Here is a 22316-nt window from a genome sequence, read left to right on the forward strand (position 1 = left end):
GATTTCTCTCTATTTAGGATACCAGAGAATCTTTCATTTCCTTTTTTTTTTTTTTTTTTTTTTGAGATGGAGTCTCGCCCTGTCACCCAGGCTGGAGTGCAATGGTATTATTTTGGCTCACTGCAACCTCCACCTCCAAGGTTCAAACGATTCTCCTGCCTCAGCCTCCTGAGTAGCTGGGATTATAGGCTTGCACCATCACGCCTGGCTAATTTTTTTTTTTTTTTTTTTGTATCTTTAGTAGACACAGGGTTTCACCATGTTGGCCAGGCTGGTCTTGAACTCCTGACCTCAAATGATCCGCCCGCCTCTGCCTCCCAAAGTGCTGGGATTACAGGCGCTCACGCCTGGCTGTTTCATTTCCCTTTTTTTATGTTCAGAAAAATCTGAAACACCTGGTGAGCACGCTCATCCTAATCACATTTCATGACCAGTAATACCACCATGCAATTAACTTAATAAATGGTTTTCATTAAAAAAATAGAAAGAATAGTTAACAAAATTATAAAAATGAATAAACGGAAGTCGCCCTACCAGACAATACATCTCACAGCTACAATTCTTAAAATATTGTAGCACTATCACATAAAGACCCACATACATGAATGAAATGGAATTACAAACGTTGACTTCAGTAATTTATATAATAAAGGCAACATTTCAAATCAACTAGATAGCCATCAAGAAAAAGGATATTTGCACCCCTACCTCATACCTTAGAGTAAAATTAATACTGAATACAGCAAAGGTAAAGATGTAAAAAAAAAACCACATACATATACATGCATGTGTTCATGTGTGCACACATGCACACACAGAGTGGAAGAAAACATGGGGAAAATTTTATAATTTCAGAGTGAGAGAGGGCTTTTCAAGTATGACAAAAAATCCAGAAGACTAAAAGAAAAGAGAAATTTAACTACACAAAAATAATTTTTTGGCATGGAAAAACCATAAGCAAAGTAAAAGGTAGATAATAAATGGGAAAAAATGTTTATAGCTCACATCACAAACAAAAGACTAATTTCCTTTCTCTCTTCCTCTCTCTGTACACACACATACACACGCCCACCCATACACTCTTCTTACAGAGAAAGATCTAAAAACCAATAGAAAAATGGGCAAAGGCTATGGAGACAATTTGCTAAAGAGGAAGCAAACACTGAAAAGATGTTCGCCTCATTCTTAGATTTTGATATGTATAATATGATTTGAAAGTACAATTCAATTATATTTCAAAAAGAAGTTTGTTTTCAAAATCAAACAAAATGCCATGTTTAACTCATCAGATTGGAAAGGCGAAAAGACCTTGAGCATATATCCAATTTGCTCTTTATAACAATGTGACTGACGCTATTCCCACCAAGATGGAGTTCCCTCCCTTTGTGTCCCCTCTCCTTACACCTGGGTGGGCTTGTTAACTCACCCCACTGGATGGATCACGGAAGGGATACTATGTGACATCCAAGCATGGCTTTTTATAAGGATGCCTCCTTCAGTCACTTGCCCCAGGCATCTTTCTTCTCTTCCCCTAGCCCTGGACATGCTTCTAAGTCTAGACCATAAAAAGGATCTAGCTTCCACCTGGCACCCTTTCTGTCTCCCAGGTACTCTTTGGAGACCTGGGCCCCCATGTAAGATGTTTGGCTACCCTGACATCACCAAGTTGAAGAAACCATGTGGAGAGACCACAAAGAAATAGAAATAGAAAGAGATACCTGAGTGGTCCCAGTGATTCCATCACCGAGAGTTTTGGCTTGTGCACCAGAGGTGTAAGCCCTGTACCAGATATGTGAGGAAATCTTCAAAATTATCCATCTGAAAAGCAACCTCCTGTGAGACCCCAAACCAGAATAGCCCAGCCAAGCCGTCCTTGCATCTGGAAACTGTGAGCGATGAGAAACAATGATTGTTGTTTGAAGTCACTAAGTTTTGGGGTGATTTGTTAGGCAGCAATAGGTAACTAATGCACATACCCATATAACACTTGCTGCTGGTAAAGTGCTACATCCTCCTTGAAGATTAGTGATTTATTAACATCTAATCAAAATAACACATACATAAGCCCTTTTCCCAGACATTCCACTTTTAGAATTTTCTTGGGCTGGGCATGGTGATTCATGTCTGTAATCCCAGCACTTTGGGAGGCCAAGGCAGTTGGATCACTTGAGGTCAGGAGTTCAAGACCAGCCTTGTCAACATGGAGAAACCCCATCTCCATAAAATGTTTTTTAAAAAAGAAAGAATTTTCTTAACAAATATACTCACACAAATGCAAAGTGACATATGTACAGTATTATTTATCACAGCACTATTTCTTTTTTTTTTTTTTTTTTTTTTTTGAGATGGAGTCTCGCTCTGTTGCCCAGGCTGGAGGGCAGTGGCGCAATCTTGGCTCACTGCAAGCTCCGCCTCCCGGGTTCACGCCATTCTCCTGCCTCAGCCTCTCCGAGTAGCTGGGACTACAGGCGCCCGCCACCACACCCGGCTAATTTTTTGTATTTTTAGTAGAGACGGGGTTTCATCGTGGTCTCGATCTCCTGACCTCGTGATCCGCCCGCCTCGGCCTCCCAAAGTGCTGGGATTACAAGCGTGAGCCACCACGCCCGGCCATCACAGCACTATTTCAATAGAGATTATTGGAAACAACCTAAATATGGGCCCGTTTCAGCAAATTATTTATTCAACAGATTATTGTGCCATTTAAAAGAAAATGAGGCTATTCTTTGTGTGTTTATATAAAAATAAATCTCCAATTTTAATGCAAAACAACAAAAAAGTAAGCTGCAAGGCAGTGTGTATAGCACGGTTGCAATTGCAAAAGAGAAGAAAGAAAAAAATATTTGTCCTTAATTGCATGAATATGCATAGATTATCTTAGCAGTTACACAATGAACTTTCTACATCCATTGCCTGGGGAAGAGAACAGAAGACTAAGAGATCAGAATGGGAGGGCAGAGTTTCACTGTGTGCTTTTAGTACCTCTTAATTTTATGCCAGGTGAATATATTATCTAATCAGAAACAAATCAGATTTACTTAAAAAATAAATTTCTATCAATTGTTTCTGCTTTTACTTAACACTGGACTTTTAGATATTAGGGCTGGATCGTCAATCTGAGGTATATGTCATGCAGACAGGGAACTACTAGGAAGAGGGCAGTTCCCTGGCAAAGCCCCACCCTCAAGCCTGAAAACCTGCAGCCCTAAATGAGAATAGGCATTCCTGTTTTCATGCCCCAAAAGTTGCCTATTGACCTGCCATGCCCCTATCTTGTACCCATATAAACCCTGAACCCCAGGCTCTGGGGGAAGATGAGCAGACAAACAGCAGAACGCATGGCAGAGAAAGAGAGAAGAAAAGGAGCATCTGAATGCTGAGAGGAGTTTGGCTAGGGATGATCACAGAACAGATCAGACACTGAACAGCCAAACTCCAGGGGAAGATCATCTTCCCACTCCATCCCCCTTATAGGTCCCCATCCATCCCACTGAGAGCTACCTCCACCATTCAATAAAATCCCTACATTCACTCTTCAAGTCCATGTGCGACCTGATTCTTCGTGGATGACAGACTAGGGCCTGGGTGCCAAGAGGGTCCACTGAGCTGTCTAACAGTTAAGCCATTTGTGGACAGCAAGGTTAACAGAGTGCATTATAACACACACCCACTTGCGCTTTCGGAGTCACAGACACCCACCCCTAGATGCTGCTGTGGGGCTGGAGCCCAAAAGTGCTCGCCCTGGTTCCTGCATCTGCCTGTCTGCATGCTCCCCCTCCTGCAAGGGGTTTGAGCTCATGGAGGTTGAACAGAAAGCCACACCCCTGTCACACTTCCTGCAAGGAGGGCCAGGGAACTCTCCTGTCTCACATACAGTCCTGAGGATTCAGGAAGATTTTTCCCCAGGGTGTATACACATGGGCTAGGAGGTTAAAGGAATTGGCTTCTAGATACAGAATGTCTATAAAACTCATTTGTCTGGGAAAGCACCTTGATGGTTCTTTCTCCTTTTCAGCCTTCCTTCTCTCACTTGACAGAAGACAAGAGTACCTCTCACCTGTCCTGCATTTTACGCTGATGCATTGCTCCAGGCCAGGAAGACTTTTGGGAAGCCAAATAAAGAAACAATTCAAACAATTCAACACTTGTTTGTTATTTTGCTTTCAGATTACTTTGGAGATTTATTTTCATCTCATCATACAAAGAATAGCCTCTTTCTATTTTGGATGGCACATTTCAAAAAGTTGGCATTGATCCTGAGAAAGTGAACAACGTTAAAGATTGGGAAATACATCTTTTTGCAGATCAGATTCTTGCAAAAGTAGTTTGTAAGCTTTTGTTGTCAATAAAATTAAAAGAGGACCTATTGAATTATCAGCTGGTAGAACACTAAAATTATTATTTTGAGACAATGTTTCCCTCTGTCACCCAGGCTGGAGTACATCGACACAATCGGCTCACTGCAGCCTCAACCTCCCAGGCTCAAGTGATTTTCCCACCTCAGCTGCCATGCCCAGCTAATTTTTGTATTTTTTAGTAGAGATGGGGCTTGACCACGTTGCCCAGGCTGGTCTCAAACTCCTGAGTTCAAGTGATCCTCCTGCCTCGGCCTCCCAAAGTGCCGGGATTACAAGCATGAGCCATTGTGCTTGGCCATAAATTATTATTATTGTTGTTGTTGTTGTTGTTGGGTTTTTTTGAGACAAGAGTCTGGCTCTGTAGCTCAAGCTGGAGTGCAGTGGCAAGATTTTGGCTCACTGCAACCTCCATCTCCCCGGCTCAAGTGATTCTTGTGCTTCAGCCTCCCAAGTAGCTGAGACTACAGGCGCCCACCACCACGCCCAGCTATTTTTTTGTATTTTAGTAGAGATGGGGTTTCACCATGTTGCCCAGGGTGGTCTCAAACTCCTGAGCTCAGGGTCCATCTGCCACAGCCTCCCAAAGTGCTAGGATCACAGGTGTGAGCCACGGTGCCTGGCCCAAAAATTATTTTTGATAATAGATCACACAGATCATTTTTTATATATAACTGAGGACTTCAGAGAAATGAGTGATATTACTCTGACAAAACTCCTTTCATGGACCTCTGCTTATTTATATGAACAATGTTCCTCTGCATTAACATTTTTAAAAACAGCCAGGCACGGTGGCTCAGGCCCGTAATCCCAGCACTTTGGGAGGCCAAGGCAGGCAGATGGCCTAAGCTGAGGAGTTCGAGACCAGCCTGGGCAACACGGTGAAACCCCATCTCTACAAAAAAAATACAAAAATATTAGCTGGGCATGGTTGTGCGTGCCTGTAGTCGAAGCTACTCGGGAGGCTTAGGTGGAAGGATCACTTGAGCCTGGGAAGTAGAGGTTGCAGTGAGCTGAGATCACGCCACTGCACTCCAGAGGCAAGCCTGTCTCAAAAACAAACAAACAAGAAAAAAACCACCGCAGCATCATTTTTTAAGGACAGAAAAGTGGAATAAAATTGATATAATAAATTATACTCGTTCATACATAACTGAATTTGTTTAAAGACCCAAACAGCTGTATTGATTTTACTGAGATACATTTCTAATAAAATTTTAATATTTAATGATTACAGTTGGTCAAAACAATTATACTCCATCTAAACTTTTTATTATCCTTACTTAGAACTTTCCAGTCACAGGAAATATTTTAAATTTCAATTTGTTTATATACTTTTGCTGCATGAAAGAAGGATAGAGTGACTTTTCAAAAAGACTTTCAAGTATTCAGAATGTTATATTGGGGTAATATTCTTTTGGTGAAATAGAATAAAATGAGTTAAAAGTGAAAGAGTAACCATGTAAAATTTCCAGCTGTTAAAGAATAATTTATTGATATATTTTTAAAATTATGATGGTGGCTATAAAATGGCTATAGTATTTGGATACATTTTAAAGAATGATGTAAGAGGGTTTTTAAAATGTTCATATTTATTATGTATTGGAAGTTGTATCCTTTGTTAAAGAAACTTTATTTATTTATTTATTTATTTATTTATTTATTTATTTATGACAGAGTCTCACTCTATTGCCCAGGCTGGAGTGCAGTGGCGCCATCCTGGCTCACTGCAACCTTCAAGCATTTCTCATGTCTCAGCTTCCTTAGTAGCTGTGACTACAGGCCCGCGCCACCATGCCCAGCTAATTTTTTGTATTTTTAGTAGAGACGGGGTTTCGCCATGTTGGCCAGGCTGGTCTCTAACACCTGGGTTCAAGTAATGTGCCCTCCTTGGCCTCCTAAAGTGCTGGGATTACAGGTGTGAACCGCTGCACCCAGCCTGAAGAAACATTTTAAATAATGTAAACTGCAAAGGGAAGAAGTAGTTTTTCAAATTATTTTAAGCAATACACAAATAATTTGAAATATTGCCTTAGGGACCATGTGGTTCACCTCTCTTTGTGAATGAAAAGCTTCTGTAAGTAACTTTCTTAAGGTCACCAAGTAACAAAAGGGACCAGACCCCAGTCTCCTGCCTCCTGCCCAGTCAGGCAGGTCTAACACTGGCAATCTTCCTAGTAAGGGTAAGTCCTCTATGGTCCTCGGCAGAAACAAGTGAGTGACAAAGAGCAAAGGGAATAGAGCCGAGATAGGAGTGTTTGGCACTCTGCCACCCCCACAGGAATGGAGGTAAAACACAAGCAACAAAATGCTGTCTTCCCCACATCCTCGTGGTTGCACAACCTTTTGATGCCTTCCTAAGGCCACGCTTCATTTTCTTTCCCATCTTTTTCATCTCTGATTTCCGTGACTCTCCTGCCTTCACATGCTCATCGGGCACCTCTCTGGAGAAGCAGCCTTATCGCTGGCCCGAGCCCAGCAGACAGAAGAATGAGGCTGGAGAAAGGTCAACACCTGGCACCTCCTTAGCTTTGTCTTGGCAGCTCCACTTTTAAGCTTTTCCTTTTTTCACACCTACACCTGGTTTCCAGCTTTGCTCAAACTCATTCCGCTACAGGTGGGGTTACCCAATAATGTATCCTCTATATTAGCATGCATTTGAAAGATACAGAGGGGTGTTGTGCTATTCATAATTATGCCAGAAAAACAAGTAGAATCCAGGACCATCCCGGGCTATAGGGCTCTTAGTGAGGAAGGAAGGGCAAAGCTGCTCAAAATGTTGGATTAGGAGTGGGGAATGTCAGAGCAGCAGATAAACCAGGGAGATCTGTCTGAAAATGAGTGATGAGACTCAGGTGAGAAGAGAGATGCATAGACAATGTCTGGTGTGTTGTTTTTGTCTAACACTCCGGGGAGAGCCAGTATCACTGTGGGCAAAATCAGCAGCAATCTACTTGATGTGATATGAGGAGTACAGAAAAATCCAGAAATTATACATATATATTTCAGGTGACTTCTGCAATGACTGATATAGTCTCTAAATTAAAGTTATTGCTTAGGCCTTGTAGAAATTACTTCATTTTACCTGGGTAATATAACTTGGTGGACACATCACAAATCCATCCTTCTTTACCTTGTAGAGAAGTGTCGTGAAAACATGGGTTACAGGGATAGGTAAGTTTTGGAGTGGGAACTAGAGATGACATAGGAGAAAATTCTGAACAGAAGGTACTGGACTACGTTTATGAGGAGGAGGGGCACCTTCACACATGCAACCCACTTAGTCCTTCCATAACCACGTGGGTGAGCACAGCCTTTCCTGCTTTACCCACTACGCAATGCCAGGGGGGCCTGTTGCCTCGTAAAGTGTCTTTGAAAAGATCATTACGGGAGACAGATCGTGCCAGAAATAAAAAAGAATAACACTTTGTATTCATGTAGTTCTCCATGTTGACAAAAGCTTTCACTCGCATTTTCATCCAGATGTGGTAAGAGCCCCAGGAAATGCGCTGGAGATGTCCCTGACCCATTTACAATGAACACAGCTGAGGCCCGTGCTCCAGGTGTTCTGACTTCAGGTTTGGTGACTTGGTGTTTTTTCTATGGGCCAAAACCTCTGTGCAGTTTATGAGAGATCAATCCTGACAAATTGCCCTTGGCCTTATAGGGAGGATCATTGGATCCCTCCAGTCACGCGTGTTGAGAAAATATCCATTTACAACTAGATTCATGTAAACCTTTACTGAAGTCTCTAAGTTCCTAAAAACCGAATGATTTGCCCACCTTTCCAGCCTCTTCTCTGTTTTTTCCTGTTCTATCCTCTAGTGTGGCCTGTTTTGTGGTCCTGGCCTATACCAAATCATTTTCCACTGGTTGTTTTCTCTGCCTGGACTTACTTTCCCCCAGATCTTTATATGGCTGGCTTATTCTCATCCCTCAGGATGAGATTAAATTCTTTAGACCCTCCCTTCCCCCTCTTATATAAAGTGACCTCCCTGGTTACTGTCTATTACATCATCCTGCATATGTTCTTGATAAACACAGCACAACCTGTAATTGTCTTATTTACTTAGTAGATACTTTTATCATGTCTTCTCACTAGAACATGAGTCCCATGAGGCAAGGACCAAGTCTCACTTTTCGCTGCTCTATTCCCAGTGACTAGTATTCAATAAATACTGTTTTATGAATAAAATGAACAAGCAACTGCAACTGGGAATATTTGCTCTGTGTCTGTGGCCAGCTAACATTTCTATCCGGGATAGTTTTGCTATAATTCCAAGCAGAGTTTATTCTGGAAGTTACAGTGAGTCAATCATTTGCTTACCTAAGTAGAGGTACCCAGTGTGATGGAAAGAAACCATCATCTATTTGAAAGAATCATCAGCATGTCTCAGGAAAGGGAGTATCAAGATCATATTGGGTCAACTTATTAGGTCCAAATCCTCCAATCTATATAAATAAAGTGCTTGATTTTTTTAAAGGGCAAATCTCATACACTTTCATCAAATTTTAATGGTACTATTATGAGGAAGCATAGCATGTAGAATGGTTTAATTGGAAAAGATATCAAGCACAAAACACTCGAATCTGTTTTGGCAAGATGCTGAACTCAGCAATTATTCACCCCCAGGAGGTTCCAGAGGTTCCAGCATATGTTAATCCAAGAACAATTTTACTGGACTCTGTTCATCTTAGACTGTAGATACTGTAGCCTGTTTTACTTTTATTTAAAAATCTACTTTTATTGCTGTCTTAGGACCAGGATGTTGGATTCTTTAAGTGGAAATTCCCCGGGGTTCTGGCATAAGCTAGTGATCAGAAGGAAGGGAGCTAAAAAGTCTATGGGAAGGCAAAGAAAAAAAATCTTAGAAACATGGAAGAGAAAAGAATTTGAAGAGTTTTTGAAGGGCAAAATCATTTTCAGACTTCCCCTAAAACAATAAAGGCCAATTCTAAATGTATGTGGTTCTACATTGATATTTTTACTCTATAAGAATATATCCAAATTACATAAAAAATTACAAAATGTGACTATAATTTTGGCAGTTTTCTTCCTAGACTGTAAGACAGGAAAACAAGTTTTCTTTTGTTTGTTTGAGACAGGGTGTCTCTCTGTCGCCCGGGCTGGAGTACAGTGGCATGATCGTGGTTCACTGTAGCGTCAACCTCCCGGGCTCAAGCGATCCTCCCACCTCAGCCACCCCTGGCTCCAAGTAGCTGGGACTACGGGTGTGCACCATCACACCTGGCCGATTTTTAAAATTGTTTTTAAGTAGAGACAGGGTCTCACTATGTTGCTGAGGCTGGTCTCAAACTCCTGGGCTCAAGCAATCCTCCTGCCTCAGCTTCCCAAAGTGCTGGGATTACAGGTGTGAGCAAACACAGCTGCCAGGAAAATGAGTTTTAATATTCTAATATTGGTATAAAAGCTGAACAAATTTTCCCAGAAATGAGATACACTTTTTAACTATAATGATGTAATGAAGACCTATAATTAAGTAGACTCCATACTGTTATTTAAAAAAAAAAACCAAAACTGAGATTCTAGTAATGATAGACTAGACAATTTAAACCAATCCACTCACTGAGGGCAGATAGAATAATGGGATAAAATACAAAAATACCTGCTTGAAGGTATCTGAGAGCTAAAAAGACAACGAAGGGCTGGGCATGGTGGCTCACACTTGTAATCCCCGTACTTTGGGAGGTGAGGTGGGAGGATCACTTGAGCCCAGGAGTTCAATACAAGAATGGGCAAGATAGCAAGACCCTGTCTCTACAAAAAAAAAAACAAAAAAAGTAAAAATTAGCCAGCCATGATGGTGCATACCTTTAGTTCCAGCTACTTGGGAGGCTGAGGTGGGAGAATTGCTCGAACTCAGGAGTTTGAGGTTACAGTGAGCTATGATCATGCCACTGCACTTCAGCTGGGGCAATAGATCAAGATCCTGTCTCTAAATAATAATAATAATTTTAAATAAAAAAAAAACAAAGGAGAGAAAAAAAGAACGTAGACCAAATCAGAGAAATAATAAGGTACTTTATAAAATAAGATTACAAACCCAAATATAGCAGTAACTGCATGTAATACAATAAGGCAATGAAAAGCCAAATATCTTCAAACTGGTACCAAAAACCAACTTGATGTTCATTAAAATTCTATCTGTGAATATAGACATGTTAAAAGTGAAAAGATGGCTGGGCATGGTGGGTCACACTTGTAATCCCAGCACTTTGGAAGGCTGAAGCAGAGGGATCGCTTGAGGCCACCAGTTCAAGACCAGCAAGATATTATTTGTAAAATAATAATAATTTTTTAAAATAAAGAGATGGACTTAAAATACATTTTAAATATCAATGAAAACAAAGTGGGTATAGCTTTATTTCTATCAATTACTAGTAAACCATATCTCCAAAAATGTACACTTAATGATAAAATATATGTCTTATTAGGAAGATATCACAATTCTAAACTTGTATCCACCTAAAAATCTAATCTTCAAAATAATATAAGGCAAAAACTAACAGAACTAAACAGGAAAATAGACAAAAATATTAATTTAGATTTAGTGGGAGGTTTTTTCTTTTTTCTTTTTTTTTTCTTTTGAGACAGGGTCTTACTCTGTTGCCCAGGCTGGAGTGCAGTGGTGCAATCTCAGCTCACTGCAACCTCCACTTCCCAGGCTCAAGCCATCCTCCCACCTCAGCCTCCCGAGTAGCTGGGACTACAGGCTTATGCCCCCATACCTGGCTGATTTCTGTATTTTTTGTAGAGATGGGGTTTCCCCATGTTGCCCAGGCTTGTCTTGAACTCCTAAGCTCAAGTGATACAGCACCGTGCCCAGCCTAGTGGGAGTTTTTTTAAAAACACATTTTGTAACTGAGAACAAGCAGATAAAAATTGGTAAGAACACAGAAGACTTCAGCAACATGAATGCCAAATAACTTGAGAAGATGGAGCATTCAACAACTACAGTGAATATATTTGTAAAGCATATATATAGAAAAATTGATCATATACTGTGTCACAAAGCAAGTTTCAACAAATTTCCAAGAATTGAAGTTATGTAGCATGTGAAAAGAATTGCACATTGCAGATGAAAAGAAATCAGTACCAAAAAACCCTAGAAAACCTTCACATCGGCCAGGCGCGGTGGCTCACGCCTGCAATCCCAGCACTTTGGGAGGCCGAGGCAGGTGGATCACGAGGTCAGAAGACTGAGACCATCCTGGCTAACATGGTGAAACCCTGTCTCTACTAAAAATACAAACAAAATTAGCCGGGCGTGGTGACGGGCGCCTGTAGTCCCAGCTACTCAGGAGGCTGAGGCAGGAGAATGGGGTGAACCCGGGAGGCAGAGCTTGCAGTGAATGGAGATGGCACCACTTGCACTGCAGCCTGGGTGACAGAGTGAGACTCCGTCTCAAAAGAAAAAAGAAAACCTTCATATCTATGGAAATTAAGAATATGCCTTTAAACGTCCTCCGGATCAAAGAAGAAATCAAAATGGAAATTAGAAAATATTTTGGAATGAAGTGAATGAAATCATGAAGTGAATGAAAATGCTATATATTAAAATATGCAGTAATCTCTTGCTTTGAAAGAATTGGACATTATGTATTGACTTTCTCCTATGGAAGAGCTAAATTTAACTCCTTAAAACCTTCCCATGTTTCCCCTTCTCCCAATATGTCCCTTCTTTCCATTCTTCATCCTCCCAGATAGTTACAGCACATTTTGGTTAAATTAATAGTCGCTAGTTATAGTATTTGACTATGTAAATATTTTTCACAAAATGTGAATGGGATAGATGTTGCCTTCAAGGCAGATCAGTCTTTACCTCTTGCCTACCCAATTTACTTTCTTACTATACTTTTGCTATCCTCAAACCTCCTCACTCCAGCTGCCAAGGACATCAGCTAACAATAAAGTAGCTAAAAATCTCCACAATCCAGACAGTTAAGGGCAAAAGCTTCCCTGATCAAATGGCAACTCAAGATGGAAAGGGATGCATTTGTATATTGCAAGATGGCAAGAGCAAAGCTAAGGAATGCACAAAGGAAACTGTTAAAAAAAAAATAAAAAGAAGTAGATGCTTTCAAAGTGGCTGGGGATAGCTGCTTCTTTTTGGCTGTGAGAGTGCAGAGCAAGAACGTATTGAGCTGAGCATTCTTAATGATTTTACTACAAGAGAAATATAAAAATTCAAAATGGTCTATTTATTTTCCTCCTTTTTAATATGGGGGGGAGAGGGAGGGAGACAGACAGCTTCCAGGATACACATCCATTGCTTAATAGGTGTTCTCTGGGATACAAGAACTGTGCTTATGAATTTGAGTATGGAGTCCTTTCTGCTGCAATCCCTAGGAGATACTCCTCTTTATATACTAAGTAGAAAGGGCATATGCAGAAAAGAAAGGAAAAGAACCCTCTTTACCAGCCACAGCAGGTGGGGAGGCAGAAAGCAACTGTCTTTATTAAAGGCACCGAAGCAGAATGAATATGGTTTTGGTGTCCTGAGTTCCTGATTGGAAGCCAAAATTCCTTTTCTGACAGAAGCAGTGTGAACCCATGTAACTATTAGGAATTGTCACATAGGGTATACTCTTGTGTCAGGATGGTAGCAGAGAACAATAGATATCATCTATAAAAAATCAGAGTTAGGGTTTTATTTTTCTCCTGTTGAAACAGATTTCTTTGGAAGAGCTGGAAACTTAACAACTATTCATTTTTCCATTCATTCAGCAGATATTTATGAAATACTTATGAGTACTAAGCACTGAGCTAAAGCTGAAAAGTTCTCTCAAAATGAACTTATAGTCTAGTAGGGGATGCAGATATAAAAAGACACTCACAACTGTACAATAAGGTTACCCTGGGTAGATATGGTGCTAGGGGGCACCAGGAGAGGTAGCCTTTAGTGCAGCCTGGGTGGATGGATGGAAGGCTTCTGGAAGAACTGTCATCTAAGGTGACACCTAAAACTAAGGATTTGTAGCACTGCAGCTATGAGAAAATATTATTAATTCCAATCTTCAGACTTACTAATTTATAAGACCTAAGTGACATGTAAATTCAAAATTGATTGTATGCTACTTTTTCCTACACAGAGAGATTGAAGTCAATCATACTCATTGTTGCGAAGGCTTCTGAAGGTTTTCACCAGTTGCCTTATCCCTGAAACCCTTTCTATTGCTCTGCTCTCCACATCACCACCTAAAAAGATCCCAACCCACTCAGCTGCTTTGTTCCACTTCTTTCTGACCCATTTTGTAGCAATGCCCGAAAACATTACTTGGAAATTCAATGAGAGTTCATGGTGGGGAAGGCTGGGAACTGCTTTTTAGAACTTGCTCAGAAAATGCCTTCAAAATGTAACTAGCCAAGTCTAGCTTTTGATCAAATTTTAATGATCACTCTGATATAAACCACTTTCTATTCCTGATCTGTTTCCCAGGACCTTTCCTGCAATTAATCATCAGCTAAATAGATTCAGAGGCTCCAGGCCAAAGTAAAAAATGCTCCGAGGCTTGCAAGTGTCTCAACAGATTGTGCAGGAACTTTAGTGAGCATTCTTTATTAGCTCAGACTCACTCTGGGCCGCCTCCACAGCCTGAAGTAAGGCTGGCCTGTTACCTTTGTTTCCTCTAGTTTCCATGGATACCACCCGAAGGAGCTTTGAAAGTTTCTAATATAGGCTTCCCCTCTTTTGATAATTCCCTTGGAAGTCTATGGTGGGGTCTATCTGGCTCTTAGTTTTTAGATGACATGGCATTCTCTCCATCACCTACCCCAATGTAGCGCTGATGCCCTCCAGTCATTGGGAAGGCAGTGCTGGGATGGCCCAAGCACACCAGGGCTGCCTCTAGAAGCCACATTTCTTGGACTTGAGATTTGAACCTTGTCAGGAACAAAGCAATTAACTGAGTTCCCCGTAAGTTGGCTGGACAAGTGAAGTGAGGTGGAAAATTGAGGTAATTTTCTGGACCAGTCAGACTAGAAACAAAAAATAAATGTAAAAGCAACCCAGCTTCAACTTTCTGGATCTTTCAGTAAAATGATTTCAGCCCAAATGATCTGGAGAATTGCCAAATGATTTGTTGTATTGTGGACACAGTCTTAGGGAATCCCTTTTGCCCCCCTAAACCGGACATCTCTACCTTCAATGCACTTTTATAAGAAGTGCTTCCTGGTTTCCCCATTTTTTTTTTCCATACTCCATGTAGAGGAGAGAATCATTCCTACTTTTTCTTCCCCAAGTAATGCTTGCACATGGTCACAGCTGGAAGCCGTAACAAGCAGGATGGAAGAAATCACATCCTATTCACAGCTAATAGGTGAACCTGCAAATTAATTAACTTGTGGAAATGCACAAAACAAGTCGTTAAGGAGCCAGGTAACGTTTGTGGATGAGCTGCGTGCAGGTGGGCTGGCCATAGCCATGACCCAATTCCTCACACGCGTCTGGGCGGTCCAGAGGGTGGGGTAAGGGGCAGGGAAAAGGGCAGTCGGGAACTTTTTTTCCTCGGCAGCCCATCTGCTGAGGTCACAGACAAGCCACACTCCAGCTGCTCTGCCATCTCGGCCTTGTGGGTGGTCTCTCATACACTCGACCAGCCACACAACACAGCCCACCCCCTGCTTATGGCCTCTGCCAGAGTATTTATTAGGAACCGTGCCTTCTTGGAAGACTGAATAGCTAGACTTCATAATTAAAGACTTCATTAGTTACTTGTTGCGAATTTCCATGGCCAATGGGACTCACGGCTGCATTATTTATGGCATTGGAAGGCTTCCCATCCATCAATCTCAGATCTCCTCTTTTGCCAGGTGCCCACCACACACCCCCCTCCCCACAAGTCTGCCAGCAGGATGGGAGGTAGTCAGTGCCATGGTTAACGGGAAAAAAACTACCAGGGTCTCCACACTGGTCTGCATGAATTCATAGTGAGGCCAAAACTAGGCTGGGAAATGGAGCAAATCTGATGCCCATTTATCATCTTTTAATTGTCTTCTCTTCTTGCTCATCTCATAAGGGGACATTTCAGCAGATGAGGCTGAACTTGCTCCATGGCCTGTCTTTCAAGGTTGTCACTCTAGGGATTATTTTAGAAGCTCTTTGGGGCAGAGAAATGGAGGCCCTTAGAGAAAAGGAGCTAAGAAATGCGTTCAGAGCTGCCAAGGAAGCTGGCAGAATACGATTATGAGATCAGTACATTTTTCCTCGAAAGAGTCATTGTGTGGCCTAGTTTGAGAAAAAGCTTTCTTTTCTAATTCCTACTGCATGAGAGAATTCATAATATCAACACAGCTGATACTTGATTACTACCTAATCTCAGGGACTATTCTAAGCTCTTTACCCGCATTCTCTCATTTACTCCTTATGCAGTAGCTCTACATCGCAATCTGCTCTCCTCTTCCAAGAGTTGTAGCTGGAACATGGCTGTCCAGCCTGGGACTGCATTCTTCAGTCACCCTGGAAGCCAGGTGAGATCATGTGACCACACTTTCACCAGCGGAAGCTGAGCAAGGGCCTGCCAATCTCCAGCCAGAGTATTTAGGGAGCAGGCTGCCTCTTTGATGTTCCTTCCTCCTTTCCTGTTAGCTGAGCTGGTGGAACACGGAGTGGTCTTAAAACACAAGTTGGGGAGTTTGAAGAAGGCCTTTGCAGCATGGCCGCCGGCACTGCAGCTGCCTTAGCGTTTTTGAGTCAGGAAAGCCGAACGCGGGCCGGAGGTGTAGGGGGCCTACGGGTCCCGGCCCCGGTCACTATGGACAGTTTTTTCTTCGGCTGTGAGCTCTCCGGTCACACCCGCTCCTTCACCTTTAAGGTAGAGGAAGGGGATGATGCAGAGCACGTGCTGGCACTAACCATGCTCTGCCTCACCGAGGGAGCCAAGGACGAGTGTAATGTGGTAGAAGTTGTGGCCCGGAACCATGACCATCAGGAGACCGCAGTCCCTGTGGCCAACCTCAAGCTGTCCTGCCAACCCATGCTCAGTCTCGATGACTTCCAGTTCCAACCACCTGTAACCTTCCGCCTGAAGTCGGGCTCTGGCCCTGTGCGGATCACTGGGCGGCACCAGATTGTTAAGATGAGCAATGATGTTTCTGAGGAGGAGAGCGAGGAAGAGGAAGAGGACAGTGATGAGGAAGAAGCTGAGCTGTGCCCCATCCTTCCTGCCAAAAAGCAGGGGGGCAGGCCCTAGCCCTCCTTGGTCAGCTCCATGCGCCATGCACCGCCATGCACCCTGTTCCCCTACAAGTTTCAACAATTGTAAATGTTTCTTCCTTGAAGAGGAGAGCTTGGGTGGGGGTTGGGTGGGAGGGACTTGGGTCTTTGGTGCTAGGAGAGGGCCTGTGCTCCACACAGCCCTGATTTTTTGATCTTGCAACATGCCCGGGGCCTCTCTTCCCACCTGCCTGTGAGGATTGGAGGTTAGTGCCTGAAGCTCAGAACTACACATTTTTAATAGTTTTTACATTTTTGGATAAAGGTTGAAATAAAGTGGTGTGGAGTTTTTGCAAAAAAAAAAAAAACAAAAAAAACACAAGTTGGACAGGCTTCGTGGCTCATGCTTGTAATCCCAGCACTTTGGGAGGTCAAGGTGGGCAGAAAATGAGGTCAGGAGTTTGAGACCAGCCTCACCAACACAGTGAAACCCCGTCTCTACTAAAAATACAAAAATTAGCTGGGTGTGGTGGTAGGTGCCTGTAATCCCAGCTACTCGGGAGGCTGAGGCAGAAGCATTGCTTGAACCCGGGAGGCAGAGGTTGCAGTGAGCAGAGATCACGCCACTGTACTCCAGCCTGGGCAACAGAGCTAGACTCCATCTCAAAAACAAACAAACAAACAAACAAACCAAAAACACAAGTTGTTTATCAGAGTTGGTGTCCAAGCCACTCACCCTTCCAGAGCATCCATCCTGGGTGGTTTTGTGACAGAAATAAACTGCTTGCTCCTTAGCTTGCTACATGTTAGGGCTCTTTATTAGAAAGCTTATGTTACTACTACAGCATACTTTGCAACAACCCTCCAATGTAAGTTTATTTATTTTAACATTTTTTAGAGACAGGGTCTTGCTCTCTCATCCAGGCTGAAGTGTTGTCACACCATCATAGCTCACTGTAGCCTCAAACTCCTGGGCTTAAGCCATCCTCCCGCCTCAGCCTCCTAAAGCACTGGGATTGCAAGCATGAGCCATTAAGCCTGGCCTTTAAACAACACAAACAAACAAAAAACAACCCATTTTACTGCATTTACAAAACTGCAACTCAGAGAAATTAGGTACTTGGTTTAAATTCATCAGTTACAATGAGCAGCACTGGGGTTCAAATCTAGGTTTCTGGAACAATCTATGATGATAGTGGGCAGAGTGGTGGTTCCCTGGGGGAGAGTGGATTGACTGGCAGGGTGCACCAGGGAACTTTTTTTGTTTTTTTAAGAGCAAGGTGCTTGGATTAGTAATTATGTTTAACATTTAAAGACACATGCACACGTATGTTTATTGCGGCACTATTCACAATAGCAAAGACTTGGAACCAACCCAAATGTCCAACAATGATAGACTGGATTAAGAAACTGTGGCACATATACACCATGGAATACTATGCAGCCATAAAAAAGGATGAGTTCATGTCCTTTGTAGGGACATGGATGAAACTGGAAAACATCATTCTCAGTAAACTATCGCAAGGACAAAAAAACCAAACACTGCATGTTCTCACTCATAGGTGGGAATTGAACAATGAGAACTCATGGACACAGGAAGGGGAACATCACACTCCGGGGACTGTTGTGGGGTGGGGGGACGGGGGAGGGACAGCATTAGGAGATATACCTAATGCTAAATGACGAGTTAATAGGTGCAGCAAACCAACACGGCACATGGATACATATGTAACAAACCTGTACATTGTGCACATGTACCCTAAAACCTAAAGTATAATAATAAAATAAAAAAAAACCCAAAAAAACAAAAAAAAAAATACAAGTTTTTAACTAAAACTTTTAGTTATTATAAAAAAACATTTGGACAACATTTTATCATTAAACAAGGCACTTGCATACAGATAACTCATTTAAGCCTCACAAGTACTCTGAGGAATAGGTATTATTATTCTCCTTGTACAGATGAGATTGAGGTGTGGACAAGTGAGAGATCTTTAACACAGTTAATAAGAAGTGGCTCTAGGATTTGAACATGGAGTTTTTACTCTATATCCTGTACCCATTCTATTATACAAGTGCTGAAGAAACTCTCCCAGGTACAAATTCCAAAAACCAACTTATTCTAGCTTAAGCAAAAGACAAACAAAAACCACACACACACACACACACCATCCACCTTCCTATGTTTGGTCACATCACTGGGGACCAGATTTCTTGTTCTCTTTTTGCACCAGTAGTCTTTCTTCACCTGGCTGCAAGAAAATGGGGCCAAAGATAGCTCCAACTTATGGCTTCCAAGCTTAGCCAGTCATTAGGAAAGACTGAGTTCTTGCCCATTTCATTCTATATATATATGTTCTAGGGAAAGACCTTTGCTGGACCAGCTTGGATCTCTTGTCTTCCCCATGGACTATTCTTTGAAGCCAGAGGGATGGAGCAAGACACTGTAATTAACAGTCCCACTGGAACCACTACTAGAGTGGGTAGCCCAACAGGAACAATTGTCCGTAGGAAATGGAGGGAGGAGGATGCTGATGTCAGAATCAGGAAGGGATGTTGGGCACACAAAAACAGACCCACTCTCCATATCCCGCATTCTGGAAAGAATTCACTGATAGAATCACTGGCAGCCACCCCTGCAGATGGAACCCTTATAAAAATTAGGCATGGCAGCGATCCACTATGACAGAATTTGAACAGATTGAGTGAGGAATCAGCACTCTAGCTAAAAAAAAAAAAAAAAAAAAAAAAAAAAAAAAAAAAAAAAAAAAAAAAAAAGAGCATCCTTAGTTTGGAAAACTCTATCTGCACACACACATATAAAATTATTTTTCAGTCTTGCTATAGACATCCTATTGTGCAGTGTGGTCCAAAAAGTTGCATTCCATGACTTCCCTGTTTATTCCAAACCCTCTCTAGAACTTCTTAGTAGCTGCTTTTTAACCATGGTGCCAGGAGAGTCCATTCAGTACATGTGCACAGTCCTGTCCCAGGGAGAGCAAAGTCTCTCATTTAAGGTATTGAGGGAGTAAAATAATTGCACATATGTGTGGGTATGTGGGTGCTGCGTGTGTGTGTGTGTGTGTGTGTGTGTGTCTGTGGAGGGGTTATAATCACACTTAGTTTTCTCTCTCCAGGTTTTCTCTCCAGTTTCTGTCTGAGGATCAAAATTCATTTTCACAACAATCTCTCAGCAAGAAAGAAAGACTAATAAGATGTCAGATGTACCACTCTGTCTGTCCCTCAGGCATGCAGGGGTTTTTGGCAGCGCTCCCAGCCAAGGCAATGCACTTAGTTACCCCATGGGCCCAACTGCTGTGCCACAGACATGAGCATCACCGTCAACTGGAGCAAGAAAACAACTGGACAGAGTTGATCAGCCTGGCAGGAACTGTCACCTCTCCCCTCAGGCATGTGAACTCTCTAGCAACTTGTGACCCATTTCTAAGGCTCCAGACATTTCTGTTCCATGCTTTATATTAAACAGTAGAAACTTTTTAAACTTTTAAGTTGAAAACAATTAAATCCGCAGTAAAACATACATTTTACATTGACTTTGTACGCACTCATATATGCAACCAAAAGCATTTCTTGAAAAACACCCGTTCCTGTTTACCCTTACCCTGTTTGTTGTACTCTGATATAGTTTGAATTTTATTTTTATTTATTTTTATTTTTTTGAGACGGAGTCTTGCTCTGTCGCCCGGGCTGGAGTGCAGTGGCGCGATCTTGGCTCACTGCAACCTCCACCTCCTGGGTTCAAGCGATTCTCCTACCTCAGCCTCCCGAGTAGCTGGAACTACAGGCACCCGCCACCATGCCCAGCTAATTTTTTTTTTTTTTTTTATTTTAGTAGAGACAGGGTTTCACCACATTGGTCAGGTTGGTCTCGAACTCCTGACCTCAGGTGATCCACCCGCCTCGGCCTCCCAAAGTGGTGGGATTACAGGCGTGAGCCACTGCGCCCAGCCTGAATTTTATTTAAAAAACAATTGCTGGGTGATTGATTTCATGGTCTGCAGCTTGGAACGCACACAGTCTAACCATTCTATGCAGTGTCCCTGCTGTGCTATCAGCTGAAACTGTGAGCACCTTCCCATCAAACACTTCCAAAGCTCTTTGTCTCAGGACTCCGGCCTATCCCATTCAGCTCGGGAGTATGTAAACTGTGCAGGTGGGGTAGGCGAGTCTATGGCCTCCGACGTATCTCCTCCCTCCTTCATGAGGGGCCTCAGAATGGGAAGGGGCATTTCCTCAGCTGCATCAATCCCTTCCACATCACACCAGCACAAGTGGTCAGCTAGGCTCTGCTTCACATCTCCAGCAGCCAGGAGCTCATCACTGCTCCTCTAGCTGAGTAATGAAAACATCCTTCCAGTTTCCAACAGAAATGACCTTGCTGCCACTTGCACCCTCCATCCTGGTCCTGCCCTTTGAAGTCAGGTGAGTTGAATCTCTTCTCCACACTACACACTATACTTGAAAACCCCTGAAGATACCCATAACTGTCCTGAATCCCCATCACCAGTTCTTTCCATTTATAAAGGATCAGTTTTCCAGGTCCCTCACCAACCTGTTGGCTGTTTCTGGATGCATCCTTGTTTGCCAACATCATTCTGAAAGTGTGGCTTCCAGGGCAGGAAATTGAATACCTGGGCTGTGTGTGTGTGTGTATGTGTGTGTGTGTGTTTGAAAATACTTATTTTAAGAAATTAGATACGTTGTATAAGGAACAGAGCACTGGGTTCTAAGATTGTAGACCCCTGTCCCAACTGCATGACATTGGGCTAGTCCCTTTCCTTTTTGATTTCTTCATTGCTAACAAGAGAGGGGGTATTGTTAAATGGGTATAATTTCAATGTGGGATAATGAAAAAGTTCTGGAAATGAGTAACAGAGATGGTTGCACAATGTTGTGAATGTTCTTAATGCCACTGAATTTTGCAGTTAGAAATGGTTAAAATGATCCATTTTATGTTATATATAATTACAATTTTAAAAAGAGAAAGAGGGTTGGGCTGAATATCTTTCCAATGCTAAGATTCCTTCCAATATTTCTAAAGCAGTTACTTTCTGACCCCATATGACTTTGGCTTTGAAGGCCCTGAGGGCCAGGCCCAGCTCAGCAGGAGATGCTGTCCAGGACTCCCAGTCCAGCATGAGGGAGGCTGTGCATACAGCCCTGATGCACAGCCTCCCTACCCCATTGTCCTGGAATCGTGGGGTCTAGTAAGGTCTAAACACTTCCACAGCAAAATTAGAGCAGTGGTCCTGGTTGGACCCCTGGGATCAGAGTCCCTGCAGGGCACTTAAACCAAGCAGGAGCTTCCTCAGACAGCCTGACCTCCAGGTTATCTGTGGGGCAGACCCAGAGGTGCAGTCTTGAGGAATTTCTTCCCTACTCCCTGGTTCTGGATTTTTAAATTCTTTTTTCCCTGCTCTCTATTCCAGGGAAGTGGTGGGCTCCAGGGCCGTAGTTCCTTGTCTCTAGTTTTAGGAAGCAGCCTCCCCTCCACACTACCTCCCTTTTTTTTTTTTTTTTTTGAGATGGAGTCTTACTCTGTCACCCAGGCTGGAGTGCAGTGGTGCGATCTCGGCTCACTGCCAGCTCCGCCTCCCAGGCTCCAGAGACTCTCGCGCCTCAGCCTCCCAAGTAGCTGGGACTACAGGCATGCACCACCATGCCCAGCTAATTTTTGTATTTTTAGTAGAAACGGGGTTTCGCCATGTTGGCCAGGCTCGTCTTGAACTCTTGAAGTCGCTATATAACTTCAATCCACTTGCCT

At 42.6% G+C, this 22316-nt stretch overlaps 2 pseudogenes across 1 annotated transcript; one reads left to right on the top strand and one right to left on the bottom strand.

The window, feature by feature from the left end:
• The window catches only part of LOC100587927, a 41007-nt pseudogene extending 26068 nt beyond the window's left edge, over positions 1-14939 (bottom strand).
• A 1075-nt stretch (positions 14940-16014) lies between these two features.
• Positions 16015-16721, top strand: LOC100587247 (annotated as a pseudogene). The gene has a single exon (XR_001115373.2). The product of XR_001115373.2 is annotated as a nucleoplasmin-3 pseudogene (transcript).
• The last annotated feature ends 5595 nt before the right edge of the window (positions 16722-22316 follow it).

This window comes from Nomascus leucogenys, chromosome 2, assembly GCF_006542625.1.
Source record: "Nomascus leucogenys isolate Asia chromosome 2, Asia_NLE_v1, whole genome shotgun sequence".
Taxonomy (NCBI): Eukaryota; Metazoa; Chordata; class Mammalia; order Primates; family Hylobatidae; genus Nomascus; species Nomascus leucogenys.